Source organism: Barbus barbus, assembly GCF_936440315.1.
Source record: "Barbus barbus genome assembly, chromosome: 39".
In the NCBI taxonomy this organism is placed as follows: Eukaryota; Metazoa; Chordata; class Actinopteri; order Cypriniformes; family Cyprinidae; genus Barbus; species Barbus barbus.
In genome coordinates this window covers 25,305,813-25,318,878 of record NC_136717.1, presented here as the reverse complement: position 1 = coordinate 25,318,878, position 13,066 = coordinate 25,305,813, and the positions used below count along the sequence as shown (strand labels likewise).

Sequence of the window (13,066 nt, the reverse complement as noted above, 5' to 3'; positions counted from 1 at the left end):
TCAGCTGCCGCATGGAGCTGTCTCAGGGGCTGAAAGATGCAGAATATATCTGTTTTTTAATAAATGACCATTTTAAAATGCCTTCACAAATAATCAGTTGCATATCATCATATGAATGCAGCTGTCATGGCCCTTTTTATGTTTTGCTCATTGCGTCTCTTTTTTTATTTTGATTGACAGTTTAATTTTTCAGCACGGTTTGTGTAGCACATCAATGCAGAGCTCTAGTTGGAGATGACAAGACTGTTGAAATACTGGCTACAAGGTCAAAAATTGATTGCCTTATGCATATCTCATGGGCCATCAGCTGTCTTTGGAAGCATGACCATTCAGGGAGTTTAGGTGAAGCATAGTTTTGTTTGTTCCTGCATCTTTAATGGTTTCCATTGCTGGCCGCTTGGTAAAATAAGCCTCCCTGTGCCTGTCGGCTGTATTTTTTTCTCTTTTATTCTTATTTTTTTAGCTTCACGGGTTGATTGTATGATGGTCAGTCTCCCCCATCTTTCACATGATGTCTCAAGGTTATTGGCTGCAGACAAGAAAATGGCGTTGACCACTGTGTGATCTCTTTAAATTTAGATATTGGGCAATGGAAGTTTCTGGTTATAGTGGTTGTCTTTCAAAACCTAGTGCGCTGCATTTTTCAATCCAATTGAATATTGATTTTGCATTGCAGGGAGCTGCCTCCTTGTCATTTTTGACTTATAACAAAAAACTGAGCAATGCCTAAAAGCTGCTGTGTGACAAGGTGTACAGCAAACAAGCTAAAAAAAACAGAACTATGTTTATATAAGCTGTCGACCCCCAAAAAACAGGTGTTTAAGGACACAAATAGTTGTAGATGTCGGGGTATTTCACGTTGGGCCGTTCAGTTGGATCATTTCTCAAACAAAAAGAAGGTAAGGAAAAGGGGCACTGACGTAGACCAATAAAATTTAGTTTCTCAATATATCTCCTCCTCTCAGGTTCACATAGGGTGGTGAAATGATCATTTGACATCGTTAAAAATAAGGAATGTTTCCTGACGCCGTTTACGTTTCCCTCTAGTGGGCTCAGTTCTCAGAGTAAGACACATTGCACTCTACTTTTGAGTTCCTAAATGCTAGTTTTTTGGGGTAACGTAGTTCTGGGTTGTTGTCACATAGCAGCTTTTAGGCTGTTTTTTATTACAAGTCAGAAATGACAAGGAGGCAGCTTCCCGCAATACTAGGTCAATGGAGAGGATTGGATTGTGCCCCCCTCCCCCCCGGTGGGTGTGGTTTTCAGATTATGACACGTGTTGCTCTGTCTCTATACTTAAAGTCTGCTAAATTGGAACAACTAATATTGTACTTAATGCACTTTAATTATGCAGAAGTTGGGCTGTAGTCCAACTAAAGATATACTGAAATATATTTCATTGTGCTAAAGTGGAACTTTTGTAAGTTTACTTTAGGTACACTTAAATGTTCTTGCATTTAAAGCCTGATATTATTAAAAGATTGTACAATCCTCATCAGTAGTGACATTAAAACACATTTTAGGCTTAATATTAAGAAATGTGCTTTGTGCACAAGTAGTACTCCAAATAAAGTTTCATTATAATTTTTATGTCAGTAAGTCTCAAGCGATGTCAGTAAATATGTTAGTAGGTTTGAACTATACTTAGTATGAAATACATATGTTTGAAATATATTACTTTCTCTTTATTGTCATTATTTTTTTTATTAGGGATGTTTTGTTTCAATTAAAGTTAAGACTTCGCTTCTTGAAGTATTATTTTTTTCCATAGAAATCTAGTTATGAAATGTTCTTTTTCAAGGACCAGAAATCCTTTTTATCTCTTGTTCAATTAAGTGTGAACGGCTAGTTCAGTCTCCGTTCTCTATCCCATGCATCTCTAACAAATTCCTTCTCTGCTGTCTCCCTACAACACATTCTTGCCCTATAAGCAACTCATTATAAAATCAAGTGATGCAAGAGCCCCCTGACCTCTGTTCATGTATTTGTTGTTCTGGATCTTATCATGTAGTTCACTCCACTCCTCCACGGCCAGTCCTGCATCAGTATATTTAGAATTGTGTGGGTTACATAAACCGCTATTCCTGAGCTCATATGAAGAGATGGTCCACTTCATTTCACTCTTTTAGTCTAACCAAAAAATAGAGGAATTTCAATTGTGAATTTTAACCAAGATATCTCAAATCTTTTAATGCCCTTTAATGGAATCGTACTGGGTTTAATGCAAGTTAAGCTTTATCGAGAGCATCTCATCCCTCAATTTATGTGCTTCCAGTAATGCACTTACTGTGTAAAATTGGAGCAAAGATATTTGTGCTGCTCGTATTTTTGTAAATGTTGTTTTCTTGCATGTTGACAGTAGTTAAATGATTAGAAGCTTCGTAAGATTATTTAAGAATCTTGTCTATTTTGACATTTACTCCCATACAGTGCCTTGACTTACACTGTAAGTGCATTACTGTAAACCTAGTTTGTCTCTCTTTTTAAGATTAACTCTGTATATTAAGATTAACTCTATTTCTGTAATAACACATTTGCAAGTGAAACAATATTCATTTGAAAATAATGCAAATGTAAACGTGATTTTGTCCAGTGGGATTTAATAGGATCAATAAAGTAGTTTTTTTTTTTTTTATTAATAAATTTTTTTTTCAGCATATCAGGAGAGGGTTCCTGTAATTAAGTTTTGATGAAAAGAAAAACATAATCTGACTAATCGTTTTAAAGCAGCAGGAACTGTTTTGCATTTTCTTTGAAAATTTCTTGGAGGATTGGAGGGTTTCTTCTGTTCTTAATTGCTTTTTGGTGCATAGTGACAGTGCTTAGTCTATTTTTCTCCTCTAAATTTCATTAGAATCATATGGAAGAGCGGTACTTTATATCAGTGCATTCCTGTTTTGAAAGCATCAGCTATCTGATTCGCTGCCATATTGTCAGAAGGGCAATTGAAAGGGGAGTGCGTTTGAAGGTCAAAATTAGACATTGACGTGCAGGGAAGCAGAACAAAAAGTGTAGCTTGTATCTGCACATTAATTTCAGATGGGATGAGACAAGAGGAGGTCTGCTAAATTTTTTATCCACCTTGTTTCAAGTCTGTTTTTATTTCTCTGCTCATACATTTATATCAGCTGCTTAAGAGGGATGATGGTGGGGGGGGGGGGGGGGGGGGTTTGTTTTTTTTCCTTTTTCTTTTGTTGGTGTGTATGAGGGGATGAGGTTTTGGAAGTGGATTCTCATTACCGCAGTGAAGGTTTTTGCTTACGCTGCAAACATTGGTTGGAGGTCACTGAGGTGTGTGTGTGTGGTCCCAGCTGGAGATGCATACTAGGGGCTCAAAATTAAATTCAATTCAAGTTTATTTGTATAGCGCTTTTTACGATACAAATGGTTGCAAAGCAGCTCTACAGGAATTTAAGTTTCCACAATATATTTATATATTGCAGAACCTTAATATGTTTGACTTATGGCAAAATTTGGTAATTCTGTATGTTGTCTGAGCATTAGCATTTTCCGAAGTCCTCTGAGGGGTTGGCATTATCTTTTCTCAGGTGTTCGGTCATCTCAGATCATTTAAGGGTTGGATCCAGACTGAAGCTGATGTTAATCCCGTGGCGGAAACAGAGAAACAAATAGAGACATAATTAGCGTAGCTGCTGTTCCATCTAAGCAAAAATTATTTGTTCAACCCAAGCTAAAGAATAATAATAATGTACATTTGATCAGATATAACTGCAGTACAAGATTATAAGATGCATTATGTGAATGCTTGGCTAAAGAGATGTGTCTTTAATCTAGATTTAAACAGAGAAAGTGTATCTGAACCCTGCACGTTATCAGGAAGGCTATTCCAGAGTTTGGGAGCCAAATGTGAAAAAGCTCTACCTCCTTTAGTGGACTTTGCTATCCTAGGTACTACCAGAAGTCCAGAGTTTTGCGACCTTAGGGAGCGGGTTGGATTGTAGCGTGGTAGAAGACAAGTTAGGTACGCAGGAGCTAAACCATTTAGGGCCTTATAGGCAAGTAATAATATTTTGTAAATGATACGGAACTGAATAGGTAGCCAGTGCAGAGACTGTAAAATTGGGGTAATATGATAATATTTTCTTGACCTGGTAAGAACTCTAGCCGCTGCATTTTGGACTATCTGTAGCTTGTTTATTGAAGATGCAGGACAAGCAGCTAGCAGTGCATTACAATAGTCCAGTCTAGAGGTCATGAATGCATGAACTATCTTCTCTGCATCAGAAACAGGTAGCATGTTTCGAAGCTTGGCAATGTTTCTAAGATGGAAGAATGCTGTTTTTGTAACATGGGAAATATGATTTTCAAAGGACAAGTTGCTGTCTAATATAACACCCATATTTTTGACTTTAGAGGACGTAACAGTGCATCCGTCTAGTTGCAAATTGTAATCCAAGAGATTCTGTGTACTGTTTTTTGGTCCAATAAGTAATAGCTCTGTCTTATCTGAATTTAATAGGAGGAAATTATTGGTCATCCAATATTTAAAATTTTTTACACAATCTATTAGATTAGATAGTTTAGAAGTTTCATCTGGTCTTGTTGAGATATATAGTTGAGTATCATCAGCATAACAATGAAAACTAATCCCATATTGTCTAATAATATTACCAAGAGGCAACATGTATATTGAAAATAGCAGAGGACCTAGGACAGATCCTTGTGGTACTCCATACTTTACTGGTGATAATTGAGATGACTCCCCATTTAAATGAACAAAGTGGTAGCGATCGGACAGGTAGGATCTAAACCATCTTAAAGCCTGCCCTTGAATACCAGTATAGTTTTGTAATCGATCTATGAGTATGTCATGGTCTATAGTGTCGAACGCAGCACTAAGATCAAGTAATACTAGCAATGAGATGCAGCCTTGATCTGAAGCAAGTCATTTGTAATTTTAACAAGTGCAGTTTCTGTGCTATGGTGAGGCCTGAAACCTGACTGAAATTCTTCATAGAGATAATTTTTTTGCAAGTAGGAACACAATTGAGCAGACACAACTTTTTCTAAAATTTTAGACATAAACGGAAGATTTGAAATGGGTCTGTAATTTGCCAGTTCATTAGAATCTAGTTGTGGTTTCTTAATAAGAGGCTTAATGGTTTTGGGACGTGACCTAAAGATAACGATGAGTTAATAATATTGAGAAGCGGTTCTTCTGCTACAGGTAACAGCTCTTTCAGTAGTTTAGTGGGTACAGGATCTAATAAACACGTTGTTGGTTTAGATGCACTGATAAGTTTATTTAGCTCTTCCTGTCCTTTAGTTGTAAAGCACTGCAGTTTTTCTTTGGGTGCGATGAATGAAGCTGAAATACTAGACGCAGTAGAATCTACATTTGATATTTTATTTCTGATGTTATCTATTTTATCAGTAAAGTCATTACTATTAAACTTTGAGGGAATATTTAGATCGGGTGGCGTCTGTTTATTTGTTAATCTAGCCACTGAGCTAAATAAAAACCTTGGATTGTTTTGGTTATTATCTATGAGTTTGCGGATATGCTCTGCCCTGGCAGCTTTTAGAGCCTGTCTATAGCTGGACATACTGTTTTTCCACGCAATTCTAAAAAATTCCAAAAATTCACTGTGTGGAGTCGCACAAGTGTGTCCACAGACACACATATACAAATGACTAATCTCACCTTGGCTCCTGTCTTCCTGACCCAGGAAAGCAGAGTACTCACGGGGCCAGTGTCCTGTTTCAGATGCTCGTAGAGGAATGGACATTAATGCAGCCTTCTCGCTTACAGAAGAGAAAAAATGACAATCTCTCCATCCACAATACAGTGACCTTAAAAATGTGTCACTTAAAGAAAAACTTTCTAAGCAAAACATCTCACAAAAATGAGTTTTGAAATAATAAAATAATAGATCTTGTTGAAATTGTAGACAATGAATTGTGAAATATTAGTACACTTGAGTGAACCTTTACTTCATAAATTCACTAAAAATGAACGAAACAAGAGTTGATAAAATGACACGGAGCAAAAATATGAAAAGAAAGTGATGAGAGGATCTTGCATTATGCATTTTTTTTTTATGTTTTTATCTGATGCAATGATATTCACACATTTATCACAATAATTTAAGTGTCCATATACTTTTTGGGACCTCTGTATTCCTAAAAACATCTTCACTTAAGATGTCTCTGTTCGTTAGACTAGCAAGGGTATTGTTTTTTACGCATTCATGATTCCTGTATAAAACTAAGTAGTGTTTTTAAAGTCTTTTACCGATGGTAACTCATTGTATCCGTTACAAGGAACTATAAAGTATGCTGATACTGTATAGTGGTTCTATGAAAGATTTTTAATATCCACGAAACCTTTCCGTTCCACACGAGCTTCTACACTCAGGAAAAAATCACTAAAAATCACTTGTTCACTGAAAAGTTCTTTGGAAACCCCAAAATGGTTCTTCTATTGCACCGAGTGTAGGACTAATTTGCTGATGTATTTGGGAGGTTAAAAAGCTAGTCTTTAGCGTAGTTTGACTGCTGACCAGCACATTCTTAGGAAATCATTTGACCAGGTTCATGCATGATCCTAAACCTAGGAAAGAACTGACCTGCTGCAGACATAACTAGTGAAATCACAGGAGTGTGGTTCCTCCACATAATGGATTAGGCACTGCCTGCATTGGAAGGGCATGATGGTATAATCAATGACAGGAGGGAACGAATGAGTCTGGGTTTTAACTGAGTCACCACTGCTTTGACAGACAGATGCGCCTCTTGCCCCACCACGAGTAACTGTGTGTTACATAAGCAGCCCCAGCAGAACATTGATCATGCACCCTTTAAACAATACGTCACCTTTGTCCATTACAAGAGGTCAAAAGTGCACCTGATGGTTGTCTCGCATAGATTTTTGTTCTGTTGTTATAAGGTGCAGATATACAGTAGTCCACATTGCCACAATCAATTGGGTCACATTATTATTTTTCAATAGTCATTTTACCAAACATTCCAGTTAGTCCAGATATACTGTTTTGCCTGAATGTTTTTCAGGATTTGCCTTCATTTGAGATTTTGGGTTATGCATACTTAAAAATAAAACTTCTTTATAACCCAGAATAAAAAAGCAAATGCCTCTTTATAGTGTAAAAAGGTTCTTTTAAATTACTAAAATGTTCTTTACACTAAGAAAAATGGTTTAGAACCTTTCATTGCAAGATTCTTTGGAGAACTCTGCTGTGAAAAGCCCCTTTTGGAACCTTCATTTTTAGAGTGAATCTAAGATTGAGGTTATTAGGATTGAAATGATTTTCATTTCTCTGCATTTGTCCATTCTGTCTGATCTGTTTAGTTTTGTCCATTGTCATGGTGGAATGTGATTTTTGTCATCCGGAGCTTAATAGACCCATGTACCTGTGGCATATAATGGAATTTTCTCTCACTCGCTGCTAAAAAAAAGACAACAAAAATGTTATCCGCCTTGGGCCAAACAAATACTGACAAGAATGTTAAGTGAAATCGATTCAATGCTTCTTTTCTTTCTCTGCTATACAACATGGGAATTTTACTTATTTCTATGTAAATAAATGCCTTTTGCTCATGCATGATTATTTATAGACATCTCCTGCAATTGCTAATGTGCAATCCCTGTCACTAATGATTTGATAACAGCATTTTTTATTGCTCCTTCAGGGCTGATCTTGATGCATGACTCAAACTGTGCATAAGAGGGTAGTAATCATTTAGAAATGTCTTTTTAGCGCACAGTTTAGCTTAGCACGAATGGCAGGACTCAAAGCACATTTGGTATTTGTAAATGTCTGATCAGAGATGTGTGCCTTCGTTTGTGTTCCTTTTGACTACATTTTGCATGCTGACTTTCTAAGGTGACAGGAAACGGTGTTGCCCTTTAAGCTAACGCAGTCAGGATTCAAACAGGGTTAAAATGAGGTGTTCTTGAATGATCTGATCTGTCTAATTTTGAAAGAGGCTTTGCATTGTTATGTGACAGATGGGTCCTTATCCTGAGATTTATAAGGTCAGGTTTGTCAGGATATGACAGCTTGCTTTCTTGTTCCAAACAAGAGAAAAAAACGGCACGGTAAATCAGTTTTAATTTACTCTGAATTAAAATATCCAGCCTGTAGAGTGTAAGAGTTGAATAACTACTCACTCTCATGCATGATTTTCAATGACAAAATTGAGTCATTCATCCTACATTCTCTGTATAAATTAATATTTAGCAATAAACTAATAATTTATAACTCTAAGTCAATAGCTTGCAGTACCATCAATAATACCATGCTTTTTAGCTTTGCTATTTACAATGCTTTGGATGCATCAAGCAGATCATTCCTTTATAAAGAGTAAAGAAATACACACATTTTTGCTGGTTTTAATGCACATTTTGCTTTAAATAAAAGTGTATAATGTTAGAGCTGGTTGATTTGGTTTGGTGTTTTTCAATGCCTGTGGTGAAAATGAATGGGGAAAATGCCAAGGTCACAAAAAAAGTGGATGTCATTGTTGCACTCTATTCAAATCTTGACTCATTTTCTCACATTTTCCAATGGGCTCAACCGTGATGGTCACTGAAAAGGTTACGCAGTCACCCCCCTGATATTCATGGTTCATCCATTTTTGAGGCATGTGTTTGGATAACCTTTACATCGAAAGGAATGTCTCTCAGGTGTTGAAGCTGCTAAGGAGTGAAATCATTGCTTTTGTGCGCACATTAAGTCTTTCTTCTGTCTTTTTCTTTTGCCGTTTTTTCACAAAGCTTTGTGCCTCCCTTTCCTTCACCTTCTCACTCACTTCAAACATAACATCTCTGTCGCTCTCTCACATTCTTTCTGTTTGCTCTCTAAAGCAAACAGAACGTTTGCTTTAGAAAGTGGCCTAATGGTTAGAGAGTCGGACTCGTAATCGAAAGGTTGCGGGTTCGAGTCCCCGGCCGGCAGGGATTGTAGGTGGGGGGAGTGAATGTACAGCGCTCTCTCCACCCTCAATACCACGACTGAGGTGCCCTTGAGCAAGGCACCGAACCCCCAACTGCTCCCCGGGCGCCGCAGCATGGCTGCCCACTGCTCCGGGTGTGTGTTCATGGTGTGTGTGTGTGTGTGTGTGTGTGTGTGTGTGTGTGTGTGTGTGTGCGTGCATTTGTTCACTACTCACTGCTGTGTGTGTGCACTTGGATGGGTTAAACGCAGAGCACCAATTTCGAGTATGGGTCACCATACTTGACAATACGTCACGACTTTACTTAAAGACCATGAAGATGGAATATAGATGCACTGCATTGCTCATATAGCTGTGTCTTGTTCTGCCAGTATGACTGCTTTTGTCTCCACACTGCTCTGTCAGTGGAAAGAAGGCAAAAGTCTTGTTCCAAATGATCATACTACTCATATATATTTACAGTATGCATACTGTGCTCAGTATGCCTTTTTCTCTTTATGCATTTCCATAAGTGATACCCTGGAGGACACTTGCATGAATAAAATCTCACTGCTGAATAAAGCACATTTTAAGACTGCATGAAATGAAAATGTACCCTATCCAGTTTCTAAATGCATATTTCAAGCCTTAATGTAAACAGCTGATAATAATAATAGTTTTTTTTATAATAATAATAAATAACTTTACCTTATACAGTGCCTTTTAAAAACACAGAAACAAGCAATATAAGAATAAGAATAATAATAATAATACAAAAAGTTAAAACTAAGATAATCAAGCTATTTCATTAAAATCTGTACATTTCATTAAAAAATAAAAACGTTTTGACCTTGTAATGGTCAAATAAAATGTCGTAACAGGATCTTTTGGTGAAAATTGAGACTTCTCTCTGGTGACGTATGAAGTAGACCCAACGCAAATCTCACGGGAGCAGGTGGTTTTATCTTTACTGCGGTCAGAAGTGGGCGGTCAAAAAAAATATAGCACAGATCCCACAGTCCCACCGATTACTTTACACCACCCCATTGTCATTTTGCACTTTTGTTTTAGAAATAAAAACGGTGAGAATTCAAACCACTGCAACCCAGACTTGGTGACACTGCATCCAACACAAGCTGCAGGAGGCAGATTTGACTAATCAGGGGTCGAAAGTAAAGAGAGATGACTGACAAGACCATGTTGAAGGATTTGCTGCTCAACATCCTGAGCTCATTGACAAATATCTGATCTTGTAAGATGTGCTCTCTTCACAGAGTACGCAAAATCATGAAATGGAAAGTGCAAGTAAAGAGTGAGTGCTCCATTCAAAAGCAATTTCAATACACCGCTTATTGAGAGTGGCTTCCCGATGTGCGAAAATTATATACAATATTAGAATGCTTGCAGGAGCAGGCGGGACTAGACACAAAAATCACAGGACCAGAGCACACACGTTGTGGGAGTTGGCGGTAACGGCCATAAATTCAGCGGCCCCGTGCAGAGCTCTAGTATGAGGGATTTCTCCAATCAAGATTCAAGATTCAAGATTTTTATTTGTCACATACACAATTATACAGAGTATAACCAGCAGTGAAATGTAGGTCAGGTCCGCTCCAAGGACAGTGCAATTATAAAGTATACAAATATTAAGAAGAAAAGTAGAAAAAATAAAATAAAAGATAAAAAATATAAATATAAATGTGCAGGTCAGTATGTTGTTGATTTAGGTAGTAATAAGAGGAATGTGCAAAAAGTTGTCCAGGGTATTTAAATAGCAGCAATATGAGGTAGAGAAAAATTATGAATAGCTATTGATATAGTGGTATAATACATGGAGTCATGTGATGTTATGACACAGAGTTAGAGTTTAGGAGCCTGATGGCCTGGGGGAAGAAGCTCCTCCTAAGTCTCTCAGTTTTTGCCATCAGGCTACGGAAGCGCTTACCAGATGGAAGCAAAGTGAATAGACGGTTACCAGGGTGATTTGAGTCCTTGATGATTTTAACAGCTCTACTTTTGTAGCGTTTGAGGTAGATGTCCTGCAGAGAGGGGAGAGCAGACCCTGAGATGCGCTCAGCTAAGCGCACAACTCTCTGTAGTGCTTTGCAGTCCTGATTGGAGCTGTTTCCATACCACACTGAGATGCACTGAGTCAATACACTTTCTATGGTCCCTGAATAGAAAGTTTTCAGGATTGCTGGTGAGACCCTGACTTTCCTCAGCTGTCGCAGATGGTACAGTCTTTGTCTGGCTTTCTTAACCTGTGTTTGGATGTGTGTAGTCCAAGTCAGGTTCTCGGAGATGTTTACACCGAGGTACTTGAAGCTACTCACCCTCTCCACAGGGGTCCCACTGATCATAAGAGGAGTGTAGGGCTGCTGCTGTCTCTTCCTAAAGTCCATGATCAGCTCTTTTAGTTTTGCTCAAATTCAGAGAGAGACAGTTGTCCTGGCACCATGATGTGAGTCTCTCTACCTCATCCAAGTATGCGGTCTCATCGTTGTTGGAGATGAGGCCCAGAACCACAGTATCATCAGCGAATTTGACAATAGAATGGAGCTGTGAGAGGATACGCAGTCATGCGTGTAGAGAGAGTAGAGCAGGGGACTCAGGACACAGCCCTGTGGGGCTCCTATGTTCAGAGTGATGGGGTTTGAGGTGAACTGGCCAACTTTCACCACTTGAGGTCTGCTGGTGAGGAAGTCTTGAATCCAGTCACAGAGTGAGGAGTTAGGCCAAGGTCTGTGAGTTTAGAAGCCAGCTTGATGGGGACTATAGTATTGAAAGCTGAGCTATAGTCAATGAATAGCAGCCTTACATAATTCCCATTGTTGCTGTCCAAGTGTGTGAGGGAAGAGTGGACGTGAGAGATGGCATCGTCAGTGGATCTGTTTGGGCGATAGGCAAACTGAAGAGGGTCCAAAGTATCAGGGATGCAGGAGCAGATATGGCTCTTTACAAGTCTCTCAAAAACCTTCATGACTATAGATGTGAGGGCAACTGGGCGATAGTCATTCAGGCAAGAGGGTTTATTGTTCTTAGGCACAGGGATAATGACAGATTTTTTAAATGCGGTGGGAACCACGGAGGTAGCAAGGGACTCATTAAAGATGGAATAATTTAGTCCACCTAAATCCCTGCAAACTCATGTTCGTCGTCTTCCATTTTTGAGTGCCATCTCAACATCCAGTCAACAATCAATGTACAGAACCAAGACCCCATCCTACAATTTTTCAATTCGATAATCTGATACACTCTGATGTATGAAAGAAAAGATCTGTCGCTGCTTCCATTTCATTGCAACCCTAAACTAGCCTAAACCGGGCATGTCTGAAGCTGGGAGACCATCAGGCCAACCTGCTAAGCCAGCTAAGACCAACAAACTACTGTAGACTGGATTAAAGCTTTGTTTTTCAGCAGGGTTGTGTATGATATAATGAAAGAATACTGGTACACTGTTACAGATCAGAGACCTGTTAGCAACTGGTTCCCATGTGTGCTGATTAGCACTTCTCGTTCTCGCACGTCGACTTCTCTCGCCCATCAGCAACACATTACTGCCAAGCACCCACCTGACAAATTACTGTTACCATGGAGACCATATGCACATGCTTTTTAACATCCCTTCTGCCTGGTGTCTGTTCTTCACAATTAAAAATGTCACACAAAGGTTAAAAGCATAAAGATGCTGCAGTTTATTTATAGTTGTTATAGTGTCATTGAGAATGAGCTCGTTCGATCCCGTTCGATCAGTGATAGTATCTACCATATTTTGACTGATTATCATTGATTTTTACAGGTTTGTATTCTGTGATACCATGAAATGGTATCCTCTAGTACCGATAAACATGCTATTTGCATTATGGTTTGTTAATACACTATTCCAGCGCCATTCAAGTGCCTTAATATATGAGTATGTTAGATCAGATTAAGATTTTGGCTTGGTGGATGATAAAATAGGTGATAAATCCATAGATTTGCATTGGAGGAGGAACTCTTGTGACTAAGTCACCACCGTTCTTTTTGACAAAGTGTTTTTGTCTGAACAAGTTTTCTGCTTTCACAAGATTGAATAGATATTTTATTTATGGTTATGCATGTCCATCTTTTTTCAGTAGGTTAACCTACACTCTTGAATTAGCACTGAACA

General features: G+C 38.4%; 1 protein-coding gene across 1 annotated transcript in view; it reads left to right on the top strand.

Annotated features, from left to right (window-relative positions):
• LOC306858805 (conserved oligomeric Golgi complex subunit 5-like) overlaps positions 1-13,066 on the top strand; it is a 78,638-nt gene that overhangs the window by 24,231 nt on the left and 41,341 nt on the right. The gene's annotated exons all lie outside the window — the stretch shown is intronic.